A 21052-nucleotide genomic window follows, 5' to 3' on the forward strand; every position below is an offset into this window, starting at 1 on the left:
CCCAGGTCAACCTGGTTCGGATGCGTGTAAATGCTTAGCTTTGTTGTTGTTGTTTGTTCACTTGGTTTGTAATAGCCAAAACTCGTGGCAGGGAGAATTCCAAGATAGTCTCAGGGTTCCTGGCCTTCTAGGATATATGTACCTTTTCCCAATTATTCAAACACTAATCTAGCTTTGCAAATGTTAGTAAGGTCTCATATCAGCTGAGTTTAAGACAGGGAGATGATCTGGCTGGACTTGACCTAATCACACAAGCCCTTTAAATCTGGATCTGGAAGTCAGAGACTGAGGAATTCAGAGACTGAGAGAGTCAGAGACTTGAAGCGTGAGGGGAATTCAAGCAGGAGAAGTTTTACACTATAGGCTTAAAGATGGAGGAAGCCACGTGACAAGGAGTGAGGGCAGCCTCTAGGGGCTGAGGACAGCCCCTAACTGACAGCCAGCAAGAAAACGGGACTTGAGTCCTACAACCAGGAGGAACTACTTGGCCGTGGATTTTCCTTCAGAGGCACCAAAAAAGAATGCAGCCTGGCTGACACCTTGATTTCGCCCTGTGATTCCCAGAGCAGAGAAACCTGGCTGCACTGGGCCTGGGGTTCTGACCTACAGAACTAAAACTGAACCAGTGGTTACTGCTTTCAGCAGCTAAGAGGGTAGTAACTTGTTATGCCTAAAATGTTTACTTTTTGGTGAATGCAATAGGCTTTAGTTCAGGTTCTGGATTTGGTATAAAGTAAGTTCTCCTTCAGGAGAAAGGGCTGTTGTCTATTGTCTAACTGAATTCTTACACCATCATTACAGGTTAAACGGTTCAGGTATTAATACAATTCATTATATAAGTAACTGTGGAGTTAAAAATAATTCAATCTATGAGGAAACAGTGAGGGTGGTTGACAAGCCCAAACCTCACAGTTAGTGCCAAAGGTGGGACCAGAGTCCAGTTCTCGTGAACTCAGGCCTGATGCTCTCATTACGTGCCCACACTCCTTTAAAGGTATTCTGATGTTTCAGGGGTCCCTGGGGAGGGCAAGGTATGGCTGTTCCTTCCTGGGCTTCTTAAAGGGACATTAGATGGAGCCCAAAGGCAGGCAGGCGCCTTGGCCTGTCTGGATAGGCAGCCTGGTTATCTTGACTCTGTTCCTCGGTGGAGAAGCCACCACCAGCTGCACCTTCAGGAGGTTCTGGGCAGGTGTCTGCAGGGGTTGCTGAGAAGAGACCGGGCATTGCTCTGGCTGGCACCTGCCTGCCCACAGGTTGCAAACACTGCCTGTGTTTCTAACTGTAGCCTGACGATCAATGCACTTGCTGGCAAGAATGAGTGGAAGCCCAAACAAGGGGTTTCTGAGAGAAGTTCTTCAAGGCATCCATTCTCATCTGCTTTATTCAAGGAAATTCCTGCAGTAGAGGCCAGGACCACCTGTTCCGTGATTGTGTGGGACCTGAGGTCAGCCCCAGGTTGTTATTGAGATCTGGGCCCTGGAGTAGAGGTGATGGAACTGGGACTTTGGGAATTTAAGCTGGGATGATTTGGAGTGCAAGACAGAGGCAGGGCTCTCTCCAGACATTGACCCATGTACACCCCCACCGCAGGTCCTGACCCAGGCGGGGCTGCCCCTTGGGGCTCCATTTGTGCCTGAACAGCTCTGGAATGTTCCAGCTGGAAAGGACCTCAGAGATTTGTTAGTCCAACCCTCTTAGTGTACAGGGGAACTGAGGAAACTGCAGAGGGGACACAGCCACCAGGTGGCAGAGCCGGAACCAGAATCGAGTGTCATGGCAGATGGAAGACAGGCCATCTGCTGTGGAAAGGCTGGTTTCGTGGAAACTCTGGGCGACCTCCCCTCTGTCAGTCTGGAGAGAGACTTTTAGACATCCCTCTTTACTTCGATCTACTTATTGGGAATTTGCTGTCGTTTGAACATGGAACCCACAGACTGGTTGAGAAACAGGTTGAAATAAGTAACAGAGATTGGTCGGTAACTGCCGCTGGTTAACGAACACAAATAGGGTGCATTGGCTCAGAGTAGGTTCTGCATCAGACTGCTCTGCATGGGTTAAAATCTTCTCCGCCGGTTGCTATCATAGGACCTTGAGTAAATCGCGCGATTTTGCTGAGCTCCGGTTTCCTCCTCTATAAACTGGGGATGACAGCGGTTGTGAGTACCTGCTACTGAGAGTCGTTATGAAAAGTCAGTGGGATCACGCACCACACCTGGCGTGTTATGAGCACTTCATGCACCAAGTGTCAGGTATTATGAGTGACGTCTTATTTGTGCAGGTCAGCTAATTGTGAAGTTGCCGTGATTTGCCTCATTGAACTTACCAGAGTCATTTGATTTCTTTGTGGAAATATGTATATAATTAAATGCAAAACAGGGCAGCATTCACCGTCCTCTCCTGCCTCCCAGGCTTTCTGAGGTAGTGAGATATTTTTAAAACATCATCATTCTTTATGAAGCACCTGCTACGTGCTTGGTTCTAGCCATGAAGGAAGAGAAAGAGACTTGGTCCTTACCTTTAAGGAACTTGGACTTGCTGGAGCATACATGGCAGAGACAGTATCCGAACATGTTCTGCCCTGGGAGGAGGGGTGTAAGTGCCAAAGTTTCAGGGGGTGGGGTTTGGGACCCAAATCTTTCTGTTAGCTTTTTAAAATCAACTTTTAATTTTAGAACACTTTTAGATTTACAGAAAAACGGCAAAGATGGTAAGAGAGAGTTCCTGTATACCCCACACCTAGCTTCCCCTATTATTAATATTTTGCATTAGTCTGGTATGTTTGCCCTGCACGATGAACTGGTATTTGTACATTATTATTAACTAAAGTCCATACTTTATTCCATTATTTATTTCCTTAGTTTTGGCCTCATTTTTTTTTCCTGGTCCAGGATCCCATCCTCATTACGTTTAGTCATCATGTCTCCTTTGGTACCTCTTGGTAGCCCCAGCTTCTCAGACTTTGGCTGTTTTGATGACCTTGACAATTCTGAGGTGTTCTGTAGAATGTCCTCCGGGGAGAGACTAGTAAAAGATGCCCTTCTCTGATGGGCTGAGGTTGAGGGGAAGAGAGAGTTTCACCTTCCCCGCAGAGTAGAGAGCAGATTGCAGAGATTGGAGGAGGGAACTGAGCAGTGAGGGCTGAGGAATCAGGGACGGCTTACTGGAGCGTGGGACGTGGGTTGAGAAGATTTAAGGCTTTGGAAGGAAGCTCTAGAGGGACCATCCTGGCCTTTCCTCAAAGGCACCGCCTATTTTCCTACACGATGCTGGGAACCACACTTTTGGGAATGTCATGGCATCAAGCTGCCTCACACTGAACTTGTCAGAGTGTTTGTGTCTTCAGGGTGGGCCAGAGAGGGGGTCACTGGCTGGGGCTCAATGCAGGCTGCACTGGGCCTGGTCTGACTCGATGGGGGCTCAGAGGAAGCTCAGGGGGGCAGGCTGCCGAGGGCCTGCTGGGCAGTGGCATTAATTAGGAGGCTAAGAGTGTCTGCAGAAATGTTCGGGACGTGACACTGAGTTGCTTTTATATTACTTAGTTACATAACACAAGAAAGTGAGAAAACTAATCAGCCTGCCCCTCCAGGCTTTGGGTGTAGCCTGGCTGGGAAAACAGCCTGTGGAGGAGGAAAGAAAGGTAAGATTCAGGGTTAACTTGAAAGGACCAAGGGGCAAGGCAAATCTCCTCAAGATTAGATCATTTGATCCATGTATCCATCCATCCATCCCTCCATCCATCCATCCCTCCCTCCATCCATCCATCCATCCCTCCATCCATCTATCTATCCATCCATCAGTCCCCTGTATATGTGGGCAATGGGCAGGCCACATCCTCAGTACACCCTGAGCCACTCTTTACCTGACCAGTCTAACAGACTGACTTTTCTCACCTGAAGGCCCCTCTGTCTCTATGATCAGCTGGTTAAACACTTCTTGTCTGAGTTTCGATCAACAAAAGTGTAAAGACAGCCCCATCTTCCAGAAACTGTCCCCGTGAGAAGACAGCACATCCACTCTGAGAATAGTATGATGCAGTTGGTATATGAAAATATTTGGGGACCAGTGTCTAACATCCATCACCTAGCACCCATCTTTTTCCAGCAAAGGAGGAAATGGGCCTGGGTGGGGGATATTTGGGGTGCCATTATTTCCACGGCTCTCTGGTAATAAGCAGGGTCATTGCAAGTACGAGACTGTCCCCGACTCCAGCTGAGTCCACTGTGGACTTCGTGAAAGCTCTCCATGGGATCTGCTGTGACACAGATCTCTGATTTCATAGTTAGGTACCCTGAGTCAGGTAACCTGAGCTATTCTATTGGCTGTTGCATGAGCCCAGGCTTTCTCTTGTTCTGGCACCTCCTGCCAAGTCCTTTGTGAACTAGAGTCTGTAAGGAGTTCCTCGTGGTCCCAAAGTGCCGTAGCAGCCCTGCCAAGCGATGCCTCCCTGGGGCCTGGGCCCCCTGGTGACCCCTTCCAGGCTTTCTCTGGTTCCCCTGGCAAGCCCAGTCTGACTCCAGAAGGGAGTGTGTGCATCTCTTGTGTTCATGACTTAAAATAATGAGGCAGTTGTCTTAGCAAGAGGAGACAAATAAATCACTGGGAAGAGTTTTTCACAGGTCAGCAGGTTTGGGACTTGGCTACGTTAAGACAGAAAATTGCTTTCCCTTCTGAGTCGGGGATAAGGGTGGATTGGGCACCAGACCTCGGGCTTCCCTAAGTTGCACTGTTCCACTTTCCAGAGCCCCTTCTTGGGACCCGTGGGGTCTCAGGGGCTCAGTACCCACAGTCACTCTTGACCCTGAAGCACACACCAGCTCGGAGACCTCCCACCATTCCTCACTGCCCCTGGAGGGGAACTCCTCCAATTCATCTCTTAGGGCGCCCCACTAGACTTCCCGCTCTTCCCTCTGCTCCTCCCAGACGTGTCCCATCTCTCTGCCTTTGCTTGGGTTGGTTCCCCTTGCTAGGATGAGTCCCTCCTCTCAGCTCACCTCCGCTTAGAGGCCTCCCAGCAGCCCTCAGGGGTAACTCCTCTGTACGCATCCATCCCTCACTGTGGACCTTCTCTCAGTGCTCCTTAGCTGGCTGTGGTAGCTGTCCTGTCCCCCCATCGAGGTTGGACTCCCTGGAGGAGAGGGAACTTATCTAAACGACCAAGAGCCCTTCGGTCTGGGGTTAGGCAGACCTCCCTGTGCTTTTACAACAGTTCTGCTCACTTTCTGCCTTGAGAGGGGATCACTGGGCACAGAGAACAGGATTTGGATTCCGGATTTGGACAGCTCTGAGTTTGTATTTCACTTTGGGAACTGGGAGAGGGCCCTTGACCTCTCTAAGTCTCCTCTTCCATCCACATAATGGGAACGGCTCCAGCATTTATCTCACTGGGTAGCTGTGAGGACAAAGTGTCAGGATGCGTGTGAAGGACTTAGGACAGCTCCTGGCGCAGAGCGCGTCGGAGGCAGCCAGCGCTCTCATCAGGCCACTTCCTGCTGCACGCCCCTGGGGCTGGCACAGCGCTGCTGGACTGATGCTTAATTTGACCAATAGACCCACAGCCCTGTGTGAAGGAATCCTCCATCTTGGAAGAACTAAAGTCTGGGTCTTCCGAGGCTGTCTCTGGGTGAAGAGTCTCCGTGTGGGGCAGGGCTGCTGGCCTCACACGCACGCATGACTTTCAGCTTCCAGATTCTCCTTCCAGGTTTCTGCATAGTTGAGGCAAGGCTGGATTTTCAAGTATCACCTCCTACTCTAATTTGAAAAGACACCTGCACCCCAATGTTCATAGCAGCACTATTTACAATAGCCAAGAAAAGGAAGCAACATAGATGGCCATCAACAGATGACTGGATAAAGAAGTTGTGGTATGGAATATTACTCAGTCACAAAAAAAGAGTAAACTAACGCCATTTGCAGCAACATGGATGAACCTGGAGATCGTCATACTAAGTGAAGTAAGCCAGAAAGAAAGAAAAATACCATATGAAATTGCTTATATGTGGAATCTAAAAAAATAGAAAAGGACACAAAAGAACGTATTTACAAAACAGAGACAGGATCACATAGAAAACAAGGGGGAAAGCAAGTGGGGAGGGAAAAATTGAGAGTCTAGAATTTGCAAATACTAACTACTATATATAAAGTAAACGACGAAGTCCTACTGTACAGCACAGGGAACTATATTCAACACCTTGTAGTAGCCTATAATAAAAAAGAATATGAAAAGGAATATATGTATATATAAATGAATCACTATGCTGTGCACCAGAAATTAACACATTATAAATCAACTATAGTTCAATAAAAAAAGGAAAAGGTAATACCTTCCTAAGTTCTCAGGAATATCAAGGAGACAACAGAGAACAGAACAGTGATGAGAAAGAGCAAAGGGTTTGGGGTCAGAGGGCCATGGCACTTTGTAGGCCGAACTATTTTCCTAGTGGATGAAGAAACCCAAACCATCCTGGGTCAAAGCCGGTGTGAGCTCTGGAAGCGGGGCGAGCCCCAGCAGGAGGCTACACCACAGTGTCTTCATGTGTCAGATGGGGACAGGACAGTGGGTGCCTTGCCGGCAGGTGTGGGCTTCCCTGCGAGAAGGCAGAGAGCACACGGGAAGGAGTGAATCCGCCATCATTGGCAAATTCAGTCTGGTTTACTCACCCTCAGCTGAGGTTTCTTCTGCTGGGATCTCTCAGCTCTGGCTCTACCTCTTCAAGGAACCCTCAGGACATTTCTGCTTCCAGGAGCGGGGTGTGGAGGAATCAGGCCTCCTGGCCCCAGCTTGACACCAAGGGGGCGTCCCTCCTAAGCCCCGGGCCGCCTACATGTGCCCATAGGCAGTGCCCTCGGGATGGGCCCTTCAGAATGTAACCCAGTAACCCCACATCCATGGGTTCGTTCAGAGGGAGGGGCTGGGGTGGGGAAGAAGGAGGAAGAAAGAGGGGTGCAAGATCATTATGTTATCACGTCAACAGCCTCTGCTGCCATCTGGCAGCCCAAACAACACCCCTAACTGAAGGAATGCGTCAATCTCCAGGCTTTCTGAAAGAGCGGAGACAGAACAACGCGCTGTGTGCTGTAGCCGCAGGGATGGTCACGGATGACAGGGCCCATTTACGGAGTGTCCTCTTGGCCACACCTGCTTCTGAGAGATGCTGTGTTTATCCTTACAACTTCTTGCAGCGAATGCTACCATCATTTCAGGTGAGGGAACTGAGGCACAAGAGGACCAGACCTGTAACAACAGCATTCCACTGCTTTGCCTTCGGGGTGGTTACCTATGCCTTTATTTTAAAGGAAGGGAAATCCTAGTTCGGAGTGTCGAAGACGCCTGCCCAAGGACACACAGCTAATAAGGAACAGAGTTGGACTGGGATGCTGGTTGCCTGGTTCTAGCCTACCCTGGTTCTGTTTCAGAATTAGAATGGTCTGCTTGAGTCCCCATGAGCCCTCAGCGGGATGGAGTCGGGTCTGTTCGGTGGGTTCTGGTCTGGTCCTCCAGGAGGGTCTGCAGGGAGATGCTGATCCTGGCGGCAGAGGCTGCTGCGGCCGAAGATGAAGAAGATGAGATGTGGGCCAGCACGGAGCCTGGGCGTCCTGCCAGAGCTGCCAACACTAAGTTGCATTTCGTCGTCTTCTCCCTTTCCCTGATTTAATACAATCTTAAATAATAATGGGGCAGGGGGACGGGGGAGCCAGAGAGAAACAACCCAGCCAACATTCTGTGTAACAATCTCATCAAACCTGGCATTTTCCCTTTGCTATTTGAGGAGCAATTTCTCGTCTGATGTAAACATTTTTTTTAATGATGATTCCAGGCTGAGCGGCACCAGGAGTTGCTGCTCGGCGCTTTCCTCTATCTCCCTCTGGTCCTCAGACGGAGGCAGAATGGGGCCCGTAACCATAGCAATTCTCTAATGTTCTTCTGCCATAAACCATAAACGTAGGGGGAGTCTTCATTATGGCTTCTTCAAGGAGAAAACAAAGCTTTCCCTGACTGGGGCAGGGCAGGGTGGCAGGGAAGGGGGAGGAGAGAAGAAGAGAGAGTTAGATTTTTTTTTTTTTTTGCCAGAAGAAGAGGAGAGATTTTAGATTTTATCATGGAGATGAACTGCCTCAAACTTCATTCAGTCCAATGCATGGTTCCAGCAATTAAAAAAGATACAGCCCCAGGGCCAGGCACAAAGGAGGTGCTCCTTCAATATCTACTGAAAGCAGGAAGGGTGGGAGGGAGGGAGGGACAGAGTGGTGTGGTGCGGAGGGAATTTGGGGGATTGGGGGAACCGTGAGGAGTAACATCGGGTGGCCAGATGGGTCCACCTTTTGAAAGAGTTTCAAATTCTGCTGACCCGCCTAATAGGTTTCTTGGAAGAGCAGGATGATGAATGGGTTGTCTTACCTGGAGGCTGGCACAGCGTCCTTTCTTCCTTGTACTCTCCGTGCTGGATACTTGGTCTCTGAATTGTCAGCATCAATGTTTGTTGCATAAATGAGGGAATGAGTGGATCAAATTTTTTACCTTTTTGGAAGTAGTCATAGTGGTGCTGAGAATATAGATTGATGAAAGCTAAGAATTGTCCCCTCAAAACTGCAGCCATGAAAACACACATTCTACGTCATCTCAGGATGCTTACAGACTTACTCATGACCGTCCCTAGACCACACAGTGAGAATTCATGGCTGCATTATCTTCTAGAGACTCTCGAGCATTTGTTTGTTTGAATCATCAGCTAGACAAGGGTCTACTATGCTGCCTCGGTTTCCCCAATGCAACCAAGAACAGATGGATCTGAAGACGTATCTTGCTTCTAACTTACAAGTTCTAGGAGGAGAATCAGGGTTCACCCAAAGCCTCTGGGGCCCAGGGGCTTCACAAGAAATTCTACTCCAGACACCCACATACACACAGAGAGAATTCAGATCCTCTTGCAGGGAAAGGTGCCAAGTGTGGGCCTGGACCTCTCAGGGTTTCTGTTGTCCCTGAGGCTACCACATTAGCACGCTCCTTGTTTCATGTGGCTTTGTTTGGGTTTGTGGCACACTTGTTCTACCGATTTCTCACAGTCATAAACTATGCACCTGCACACATGTGCAAACATCTCTCTTCCATTCTGAGAGTTTTAAGGACTGCCCCATCTGAAGGCAGAGAACTGTGTCTTGTTCGTGTTTGGGTCCCCAGGGCTTGGTAGAGTTTGGGGATCCTGATACAGGCTTGGATTAGGTGACCTTTGAATCCTTTTCAGCACTATAATGCTGGGAATCCAGCACCCTCTGCATCCTTAGTATCCAGGACTGTGAAAGCAGTTTATAATATAAATAAATGTAGCATTAGACACCACCATTGATCTTGGATTTCATGCTCTTGGCTGGAGAGCTGAGTCTTTTCCTTTTTTACCTACCGAAGTCATTCTTGTACCTAAGATGTTCCCTCTCCTGCAAAATATTCCTTGACTTTCACAGAAATGATGTGTCAGTTCCTCTCCTGTTCTCAAGCTCTTTGCTTCATATTCCAGTGTTACCACTTTATGGACTTGGTTGTTGCTTTTATTGGGTTGTAAATATCTGGAGGGCAGAGACTGGCTGGAATTCGACTTGGTATCCCACAGTGCCTTGCACGTAGTGGGCATTCAGCAATGTGGGGCTTGCTGAATAGCAGGTAGTTCACTTATTATGGGGATGGGGATCCCCCTCTCTGTATCCGTGTCCCAGGCCATGTCACTTTGCAGTCCCTCTCACAAAGGTGGATTACATGTCCCTGCTCCTTTGACGTTGGATTTGACGTTGGATTTGACCATTGGACTTGCTTTGGCCAATGGGATACTAGCAGACACGATATGAACAGAGGCTTGGGATGCCCTGGTGCAGCTGACTTGCCCTCTTGTGCTTTAACCATCACCTGACTCACCCCTGGATGAGGATGAGAAACCCACGAAGCACAGCTGCCCTGACCAACCTGCTGAGTGAAACACAAATGCCTGTGGTCGGGTAGAAGTGGGCTTTGGAGGGTGTTCGTTCCTCAGCAACAGTTGTTTAATACAACTGTTAACCTAGAATATAGGCTGAAAAACATACAAAGCCTTGAAGTGTTAGTTGTTTTTAAGGGATGACGTGGACATTTTAGAGAGAATGGAACATTGAGAAGTGACTTGAAGAAGTGGTTGGTTGTTCCCCATATGGAAGACTGAACAGAGGTGGAGGAGTTGTAAAAACTTTCCCAAACATCTTCCTCTCTTAACTAAGTCTGTTGCTGTTAAAACCTGAATGCTGTCAGCTTTTGTAGGAGGGAAAAAGAAATGGGGCTTCTTTGAAGAGCGGCACATCTCCCCTATAGTTGCAAAAGATGTTTCCCACGGCTGACTTCTGTGAGTAACTCTGCAGTATAAAATAATGTGTGTGTGTGTGTGCATGTGAGAGTGTGTAGATTTCAGACAAAATCTGACTTAGATGCTTTTTAGAAAATTGGACTTTTCCATCATTCTGTCATGGGGTTCCCTGGCCAGCTCACTGCATTACTGTTGCCAGAAGGGATGGGACACAAGAGGTGAGGGAGCCCAATTGGGTGTCCATGCTTGCCTGTGACTTGAGAGTTTTCATACAATGCACTGTCTTCAAAATCTGGAGGTGCATTGGTGGGGAAGAGTATAGGTCAGTGGTGGAGCACTTGCTCAGCATACACGAGGTCATGGGTTCAATCCCCAGCATCTCCCTGAAAAAAAAAATGTAATCACCTGCCCCACTCCAAAAAGAAAAACAAATCTGGAAGTGCTGGAGCATGATGATGGCCAGACTTCTCTCCCATTTCTAATCCACAGCCATTCTTCAAAGAACTGGGGTTCAATGCTGGGAAAGGAACTGGGGCATGAGGGTCATCCTGTCGAGTCCCGTGTTGACCCACAGTGGAGAAATGGTTTTCACTTACCGAATCTCTACTGAATATCTGCTATGTGCCAAGCACTGCTAGGCACCAAAGCAGCCCCTTACCCCCGGCTGTCATGGAGACTATGATCTAGACGGAAGACAGACATTGGTGAATAATCCCACAAATAGAAATTTGTTAACTGTCACAGGGGCTACACGTAGGAGCTCCAGGGTCAGTGAGAGATGTTTGATTTTGGGATATCAGACATGGGAGATGATTTCTGAAGCCCCATTCTGCCAATTAAAAAGTCTATGTCAAAGCCATAGCCACTTTGAGTGCAGCCTTTCATCAAATTAGAAAATGCACCTTGTCCACCAGGAGTCCTTGTGTGGTGGGTGGACCTGCAGGAGTGTATACAGTGGTCCTGTGCCCCAGCCCCACATCTTTCTGTTCTTCCTCAATTCTCAGCCATGTTTCCACAGTTTCGAGATGTGGGTCTGGACCTGCCTCCCTGACTTGTGTGTCCAGGGCATGAGGAGCCACACACGTGTTTGGCACCTAAAGTGGAATTCCCTTCTAAATGCAGGGGATCAAAGATAATGTCGTGAGAGCATCTCCTTCTCTGGTATAGAACATGTAGCGTTTCTGTTTTACCTATAACGGATCTGGCGTCCTGATGCATTGAAAACATACCTTATGTGGTCTGAGATGGGTGATTGCTCAGTTTCTCTTCTTTCTGCCCTGAACCAAATTGATACTGGGAATTATGGGGGCTCTCTCAAAGCATCAGGATACAGGAGTTTTCAGATCTGCATGGTTTCCACAGTGATGTCACTTGCCCACCTGATCACAGCTCAGCTCGCTGGCACTCCAGGTGGAGGAGGACAGAGACCCAGAGTGCTCAGGTTCTGGAGTCCAGTAGGGATTCTGCCTTGGCCTTCGCTTTGCTCCTCCTGCTAGGGGCCCCTGTGTGTCTTCCATGCCCTCCATCTCGGCCCTGTCCCAGCTGGCCTATCCCAAGCTTTGGCAGTGGTGTCATTTCACCTTTTCCTCAGTGGGCCGTGCAGAAGGCCAAGTGATTCTTGACTTGGAGTCTGCACCACATGTAAATGGGGAGAGGCTGAGGAAGGCAGCACACAGCAGGTCTCCTCTGCTTGGAGAGGATGAGCTTACATTCACGGCACCTGGCACTGTGCCCTCCTACCAGAGTCCCAAACACAGACCCACTCTGACCTCAGCATCACTTTCAAGGTTCAAAATATGGCACATGTCAAACTCACCATGGCCTTTCGACTTGGCTGCCTGCCTCTGATCTCCGTCCAAGTCATCCTCTCACTGCTGTTGTTTTCCTTATTAAAACAAAGCTCTGATTATGACATCTCCAGCTCACAAACGTTCAGTGGTTCCCCATGGCCTCCCAAATAAAGCTAAACCTCTTCCACATGGAGCCTAATAAGGTCTTCATTCCCGGCCCCAACCCACCCCATCAACTTTGCTTCTCAGCTCCCTGCCCTGCACTGTAGACAGTGGCCCCCTTGAGCTTCTGCTGGTCCCTAAACAAACCAGGCCTTTCACAGTGCCATGTCTTTGCTCTCACTGGTTCCCTCACAGGGAGTTCCCTTTCTCAGTGCTGGCTGTAGACATGCTTCTCATCTTTCATGGCCCAATTCAAGTGCAGTCTTTAGTAGGAAGACTTCCTTAAACATCCCTGAGGGTGCTAGCATGTTGTCTCTGTGTTACAGCCCATGTCACTGCATTTATTTTCTTGGCTGTTTTTCTTTCTAGGTTGAAAATCTTGATTTGTTGGGGTCCAGGAAAGAATCACAGTCATCTTTGTTAATGCGCTCAGTGTCTTGTAATGTCTTTCTACTGTGGGTCCTCCATAAATAGTTACTGCTATCAAAGCCATAGGCAAGAGGTGTGGTCCTTGCACTGGAGGTACTGATTGTCTAGATGAGGAAACAATATACAAAATATAAAATGTCATGAAACATATAACAACATATAAAATGCCATGAGAAAAAAACAAAGAATAACAAGTCAGCAGTGGTGGAAATGCAAAATTGTGCAGCCACTGTGGAAAATAATATGGCGGTTCCTCAAAAAATTAAACATATGGCAAGGAGGGTAGAGCTCAGTGGTAGAGTTCGTGCCTAGCATGTACAAGGTCCTGGGTTCAATCCCCAGCACTGCCATTAAAAAATAAATAAATAAAAAAATAAACATATTGCCCAGAATCCCACTTCTGGGTATATATCTAAAAAGAATTGAAAGCAGGGAATCAAACATATTATACACCCATGTTCATAGCAGCATTATTCACAGTAGCCAAAAGGTGGAAGCAACCCAGGTGTCCATCTGCGGATGAATGCATGAACAAAGTGTAAGCAACACATATCATGGAACATTAGTCTTGAAAAGGAAGGACATTCTGTTTCACGCTACAAGATGTATGAACCTTGAAGGCATTCTGCTAAATGAAATAAGCCTGCCACAAAATGGCAACTATTTCACGATTCCACTTATATGAGGCACCTAGAGTCATGAAACTCATACAGGCAGAAAGCAGAATAGTGGTTACCAGTGGCTAGAGGGAGAAGTTGTTGTTCAACGGGCAGAGAGTTTCAGGTTAGAACGATGAAAAGCTCTGGTGTGGATAGCACTGATGGTTGCACAACAAGTCAGTGTACTCAATGCCCCGGAACTATGCGCTTAAAACTAGCTTAAAAGGCCAATTTTGTGTAATCTGTATTTTATCACAGCAACAAAAAATCGAAAACAACAACTAAAACGAAAAGAGTTAGCAAGTACAAATAATGCTCTGTGTACAAATTGGCTGGTGGCTCGTATGTCTTTGGCTGGAAGTGCTGAGTTGGCTTTAAAGGGCAAGGAGTGGGGGTTCTGGAAGGAATGTTATGAGCTATTTGGATTCTGCATAAGGGGGAGATGGGTAAGGGGGTATTCTGGGTTCACGCCTGCCGTGGTTGGACATTTCGCTAGCTGAGCTCCAGAGGCTGACCACTATGGACCACTCAGCTCAAGTCCTCTGTCTTCTCGGTGGGTCTGGCCAGTGTGAAGGGCCAGCAGGTGGGAAGAGGGTAAGAGATGGTGAGGTCAGGGACTCTCGTCCTGCCGGTTTGGCAGTGGCTTTGGTCCTTTGCTGCCATCACATTGAGTATGGGCTGCAGATGGGAAGAAGGGAAGGGACAAGAAGACTTCCTGGAAGTCTACACATTTCTCCTCCCTTTCACGTGGTCAGAATCCAGCTGCCTAGGGAGGCCACGACATGCTGGCTTTATTGCTGGAGACAGCGCGTGAGACTGTCTCAGGATTCTGTTTCTAAGGAAGAAAGGGGAACGGGTATCGGGAGTCCATGGTACTGAAACAGCCCCATGGTTGGCGCTGCTTTGGAGCTGATCAAAGCCCACACATGATTGGGATAGACAGAGTCAATGTGCCTTCTTTCTTCTCCCACTATTGGGTGCCTAGGCTTTGATTTACTATACTGTGGGGTCGTGGCCAACTTGGGCCCCTTCCCTGTGCTGAGCATAACAGGGGACCACGTACTCAGTCTCACAGGGAGAAGGCAAAGGACCACAGCAGACCAGAGTACAAACATCTTAGATCAGGAAGCTACAAGTTCTATTTGCACAATTTCTCCTCCCATCTCTCCTCTTAGTTATGATGGGACACAGGTTGCTATGGTGATGGGAAGATGAGGGAGGGGTTTGCGGGTACTGAGGCTGCTTTAACCTACACAGAAAACTTTGTAAAAGTTTCCTCCAAGGAGCTGGACTCAAGATAAGGCAAAGCTTGACCCCGGATGCCAGAGGGCTCCAAAAGTTTTCCCAAGTTTCTGTCCACCAAATAGATCTTGCAGGAAGCCAGTGCTGTAAACTGGGGAGTCCAGAAATATTCCAGGAGGAGGAACGATTCCGTGCCAAACCTAAAAACACTGGAATGAGCTGAAAGAGCTCTTCTGCTTTTAAGTTGAGAGTGGGCACAAGGAGAGGGCTGGCCAGGAATGCAGCGTAGGAAGCCCCGCCCCCTCTGTGTAGATGGACGTCAGCATCAGAGCGCTGGTGGAGGGCTCTGGCATCTCCTGGGGTTGAATCCTTCCTCTGTCATATTCTGGTTATATGACCTTGGGATGGTTTCTTTCACTTTCTGAGCCTCTGCTTCCTCAGCTGTCAAATGCTGCCAATACCAGATCCTGAGGGAATTACACAAGGAACTACACACAACATGTTTAGCGTGGGGTCGGGCACACAGCACGGGGTCTACATACACTGGTGGTTATATAACTGGCATTTCCAGGTGACCAGGTTTCTGTTCTTCAGTGTGTAGAGATTACAGTCTTTTGGGGGGAATTTAAGAAGCACTCCAGGAGCAAGAGAGGAATGGGGTGAAGGAGGGGTGCTGTGGCAAGCAGGTGAGGAACCCTAGCTCCTTTGCTCCTGAATTATTCATGGAAATAGGCTTGGAATAATTAGAGGCCATTTTTCATTATCATTATTTTCCAGAGAAAAGACTCTGTTGCTGAAATCTGAGGCGGGGAAGTTAACTTGATTCAGCTTAGATTGCTTTCTTAAAAACTGCTTAGGGATGGCCCCAAACCGGAGCCTCGTTTGGGGAAGTGTGAATGCAAAGGCAAATAATCCTGCCTCATTAATTACTTCCTAAAGTAAAAGGGGAGAGGAGAGAGGGAGGGAGGGCGGAAGGGTGTTGGGGAGGGGAAGGAGGCAGGGAGGAGGGGGTGGGGTTGAGAGGGAGACTCTGGAAGTCTGACCCCGGGTCTGACAGATGTGGGGTCAGCCCGGATGGAGGAGTAGTTCTTGTGTCTGTGCCTGGAGGGGCTCTGAGGAGCATCTCCCCGTAGATCCCAATCCCCACTGTGGTATTTTGTCCCTGTCCAGGCATAGCGTATTGACAAAGGACAGACTCTGCTCCACCACCAGGTGACCTTGGGCAAACACTGTTCCTGTCTCCATGCCCCAGTTACCCTCTGAGAGTGACACTGGGAATGTGTCTTTTGCAGAATTGTTTTGAGGATTGAATGAGAAAATGGACGTGATTTGCCTAGCACTGTGCGTGACTTACGGGAGGTTCATAAAAGCTGTTAGAAAACCCGTTCCCCCATCACCGAGTACTCCCCACTAGAGATCCAGGCCTAGGGATCCAGCATCACTCATTTTCAAATGCAGAGGCAGATGCTCCTGGTAAGGGGTCGTCCCTCTCTTCACAGTAACTTGGTTACCTCTGGGGCTGGAGGGGCCACAGGTTCTTACGTGTGGTGTGGATGGGCAAGAGGGGAGGGGAGGGGAGGGAGGCAGAGGGTGCTGAGGAAAGAGGGAGAAAGGCACTTAAAATGGAGTCAGGGACAAACCTGCAGCTTGACACTTCTAGCAAAGACCAGTCTGAAGATGCACACGCATACCCACACTCAAGCACATGCATGCACACACATGCATGCCTGCACTCATTTGCCCAGTCTGGGTGTTTTATGAGGCCTACTTGGACCCCCCCATCTCCATCCCCTGCTCCAGTCCAGCTGACCCAGCTCAAGGCAGATGCACTCATATCTGGCAGATGAGATGTAAGCAGAGGTGTCACATGCCAGTTTCTGGGAACCTTCCTTAAGACAGCTGGCGCGTGTCCTTGGTTGTAATTTAATTGCCATCTGGGAGGTTTGTGGGGATTACTTCTGTCTGTCTAATGAGTTAGAAGCTCTCAGGGAAAGGAGTACATCTGTGTCGTGCCCCCTCCCTCCCACCCGGGGTCAAGCACAGGGCTCTGGATGTCATCAGCCTGCAATACTCCACAGGCTGTTGACTGATGAGTGGATGGAAGCAGACACCAGCCAGTAACATGTTACTCATCTGGCTGAGAACCCATCGTGGGGACCATCTGAGTGAAGAGAGCCCAGGGCTGAGGAGAACAGTGGATCAAACTTGACAAGGGAAGATAAGCAGGGGGCCCACCCTCACCCCGCTGCCAGAAGGAGCCCTGTGCGTGGGCACCAGCTTCCTGCCCCAGGTCAGTGCTCCCCATTCCACTCCGCATGGTAGCTTCATACCTAGGTTCTCCGGCCCCCACGGCCCCCTGCTCCACCCAGGAGGAAGATGAAGAAAGTGCCATATACCTAGTAACATGTCTCGGCCACTTGATATCGTTTCCCGAGGGCAAAGCCTTAGCCCAGCAGGATGGACGCGGGGGAGCACTAGCCCCCTGGAGGCCCTTCCTGGAGCCCCCGCTCTAGAAAAGCGCACTGGAGCTGCGTCTTTACGTTGAAGCAAGGCCTGGAGGGCTTTGGGTTGTGCATCTCTGGGTGCTTTTCACTCTGGACAAAGGTTGTCCTTCCCTTCCCTCTGTCAGGCATCAAGATCTTAGAACATTGTACCCAGACAGCTCTGGATTGGGATCCCAGCTCGGCCCCTTCTGAGCTGCCATGTAGCCTCCGTCGGGGTACATCTTGCCCATCTGTGAAACCAGAGTCCTAGGAAAGAAGGACCCCACCCACACCCTCCATTTGCAGGGTAAGGCACAGACCCTCAGCATGACCAGCAAAGCCCCACGAGATCTGACACCTTCCTCCCGTCCAGCCTCCCTGGTGTTCTGTGATTCAGACGTAGTAGTCTTCCTTCTGGTCCTAGAAGCTACCTTGCTTCTTCCTGCCACAGGGCGGTGGCACAGGCTGCCCCCTCTGCCTGCAGTGCTCACTTCTTCCTCTAGTCCCGGTTGAATCCTCCTCATGCTGTTGGTCTCAGCCCAGGACACCTCCTAAGAGAGTTCTCTTCGGGCTGCTGCATTGCAGACTTCTGATGGGAGCATCATTCGACTGGTCTTTTATGGGAGTGGCACCTCGGGGTACAATCCTCCAGACAGTGCTGTGAATAAGGGCCCCTGGAGCTGTTTACTGATGCTTGCCTGCCCACCCCAGCCCCCAACTAGGCCAGTCCCTCCTATGAAATGCCACCTTCATAGCTTATATTAACTATAATTTTATAGTTATTTGAGTTAGTATTCATTAAGGCCTATGTTTGCTAGATTCAAGCTCCACAGGGGCAAAACTATTCCCATCATGCCTTGATACCTAGCTCGGTGCCTGGCACAGAGTAAGTGCTGAGCAAAGGTTTGTTGACTGACTAAATGAGAGAAATGACTAAACGATGAGAAGAGTGAGGTGTAGGGCTTTGTGGACTGTCTGCATGACACCCAGAAAAGAAATTAATGAATCCAATCAGGGAAGCCAAGGCTACATAGTTAATTCTTTCGCTTGCTTGTTCATTTATTTATCAATTAACACGTGCATGCTGTGTGCCAGAAAGTATGCCGAGCAGTAAGAAGAATTCAGGCATGAACAAGGCATGTTCCTGTTGAAGGAACTCACAACGCAGTGGGAGAAATAAAAGGATTATAGTAACAACCACCCTGACAGTGAGAACCCAACTGGTGGTTTTTAAACAGTCCCTGTATGTTAGATCTTGCCACACATCTTGCTTTAAGATATTGGTCTATTTCTTTTTCTCAACATCTCTGAAATGGGAATACTACTACTATTTTATGGATTAGGAAATCAAAGCACAGAGAAGTTATGTTGTTTTCTCAGGGCCACACAGCAAAGCTTTACATTCTTAAACTCTCTTGCTGTTGTAATATGAAGTAGCAGAATAGGAATGTCCTATGAACAAAAAGTGCCTCAGGAGTCCAGGGGAAGGGGTCCCACGTGAAGGCTTTATGGAAAAGGGACATCGGAGTTTGAAGGTGTGGTAGAATTTAGAGAGCCGGGTATTTGTCAGGGAAGGATGGCTGCACTGTGGGTGGCCTGGTGGAGGAGTCAGAGGCATCAAGGGCATAGGAATGAGAAAGGGTATGAGGTTTCTGGGAGGAACTCCAGCTCATTAGGGCTGGAACTGAGGGTATGTGAAGAGGTAGGGGGCAGAGAAGGCTGCAGAGTAAGTGGGACCAGTCTGGGAAAGATCTCAGGGGCTATGGAAGGCCTTGTCATGGGCGGTGAGTAGGAGACAGACAGAAGGACAAGGAGGAAGGTGATGTGGGACTAGTCTGCCCCTGGGCTGGTGGTTTGTCTGGTGTGGGGACAGGGAGGCAGCTCTGACTTGGCCTGGTGTGCACCAGTCCTGGCGTCTGTGTGCCCCAGGCCAGCAGTAAAGCTGTTTACGGGGGAGGGGAACAACACCGACTTCAGTGATGCTCCCAGGTTACCCACCGGGAGACCCTTGACAAAGCTCACCGCTGCTGATTGGCCCAACCCAGATGGCTAGCTAAGGTCACTCTTCAAAGCCAGCCGTCCTCTGAGCCTATTGGACCACTCCCCCGCACAGTGGGCTGAGCCTGGTAAAGATCCTTCAGAATCCATTCTTTTCCCCTACACAGAATTTCGCCCGCGTCAAGTGATTTCTTTGCTTGCTTTGACCAGTAATTTCCAGATATGTCTCATGTAGGGTCAGAGAGAGAGAGAAAGAGGAGATTATGTGAATGTACTTGCTGTATGGAGTGACTGCAGGAGAGGTCTCAAGAAGGCATGGTGGGGGCTGCTGAGAGCAGCGGAGAGAACATATGAATTCCGTTCTTGTAAGTGAAGATTAAACAGTGGAGAGAATGGGGCTTTGCTGCAGCCACTGGATTAACAGCTTGTAGATTTTAATAATCAGCTTCAAGCTGAGTTTATCACGCATGCCAGGACACGTGGCTCTTTTAAGATGAGCTATGCCGTTGTTGCTGGAAATGGCTGAAAGTCAGGGAGGCGATTTGCAGCCTGAAGATGCTGCCCCTCGGAGAAGAATCACCCACCCCTCCAGCAGCAGCCTCTTAAAAAAGAGATCTATCCTGTCAATTCCTTAAAGCCATCAGATTGAATTGAGATGCCCCAAGAAAAGGTGGATGCTCTTTCTAGGGTGTTGACTGAGATGAACTGGCTCAAGAAGCATGCCCCATGGCCAATGGAGTGAAGCTCTAAACCCTTGGCCAGAAACCGCAAGGCCTCCTGAACCCATTTATAGGCCCTTCTCCTTGGCACTCCTCCCTTGCAGGTCTGTCCTCCACCAGAGCTACCACCCAGGCGCCATCTCCCTGAGCAGCCTTTCTGCATAAAGTGCTCATCCTTTTTTCACCTGTCTAAACTACTCCAACTCACCAACTGCAAATAGAATACAGATGCCTCCCCTGAAATGAAGGTCCCTGAGGCCCTCCTCCTTCCCCAAGTGGGAAGGCATCCCCTGGCTCCTGTAGGGCCCATGACATTTTTCTTGTTAAGACATGTAGGTAATTGTAACATGACACGTAGCAGGTTGTCAGCTCTGGAGGGCAGACCGCTCATCTGGGCTTCTCCATGTGTCCTGTGGCTCATAGTCCAGTTGGGCAAGCACCTCATCCATGGTTGCCACATCAGATACTCATTCTTGGTTTTCCCATCACAGGTTTTTTACCCACAGGAGCCAACTCACTGTTCCCCAGTGTACTGTGAACGTTCACACCTCTGGGCCATTCATTCATTCATTCATACATTCAGCATATATTTTTTGAATGTCTACTACATGCTAGACTGCCCCACTTCCAAGAACCAGGGGTGAGCACATGACCCAGCCCGGCCAATCAGAACATTCCATTCTCCTAACCACAGAATTGGTTACAGATGGACAAATGACACAGGTCACACCATTGAAACTCAAATTTAAGACTCCTTTGGGAACTGTTTGGGAAGCAGCATGTATGTTCCCCTGGAGTTGCTTAATAATAGGTATCAGCCTGGAGCTGCCGGGGGTCACCCATGAGTAGTGAGAGTCAATTCCCACCAAGGAAAACAGATCTGAGAGGCAGAGAGCTAACTATTCCTGGTGACATCCATTGAGCACCTAGATCCAGCCATGCCTGAATCACCCTTGGACTTTTCAGTTATATGAATCAATCAGTTCCCTTTTCTGCTTAAGCCAGTTCAAACTAGACTTCTATTAGCATGCAATCAGTGTTCTCACTAAAATAAAGGTAGCAAATGGGGCTTTATGGATATGAAAGCCAGTCCTTTGTCTTCCTGGCTGTTCTAAACCTGGATCTAGAACATCTTCACTTTCTTGCTGCCAAGAAAGTTGGTGGGTGATGGTGGAGGGGTTGTTTGCTTGTCTGTTGTCATCTATGCCTGGCCTTCAGGCCCTGCTTGGTTGCAACCTCCTGCTTGTCTGG

General features: G+C 48.9%; 1 protein-coding gene across 1 annotated transcript in view; it reads left to right on the top strand.

Moving 5' to 3' along the window:
* Positions 1–21052, top strand: part of CFAP58 (cilia and flagella associated protein 58) — a 214565-nt gene that overhangs the window by 149460 nt on the left and 44053 nt on the right. The gene's annotated exons all lie outside the window — the stretch shown is intronic.

Source organism: Vicugna pacos, chromosome 11 (assembly GCF_048564905.1).
Source record: "Vicugna pacos chromosome 11, VicPac4, whole genome shotgun sequence".
Lineage (NCBI taxonomy): Eukaryota > Metazoa > Chordata > Mammalia > Artiodactyla > Camelidae > Vicugna > Vicugna pacos.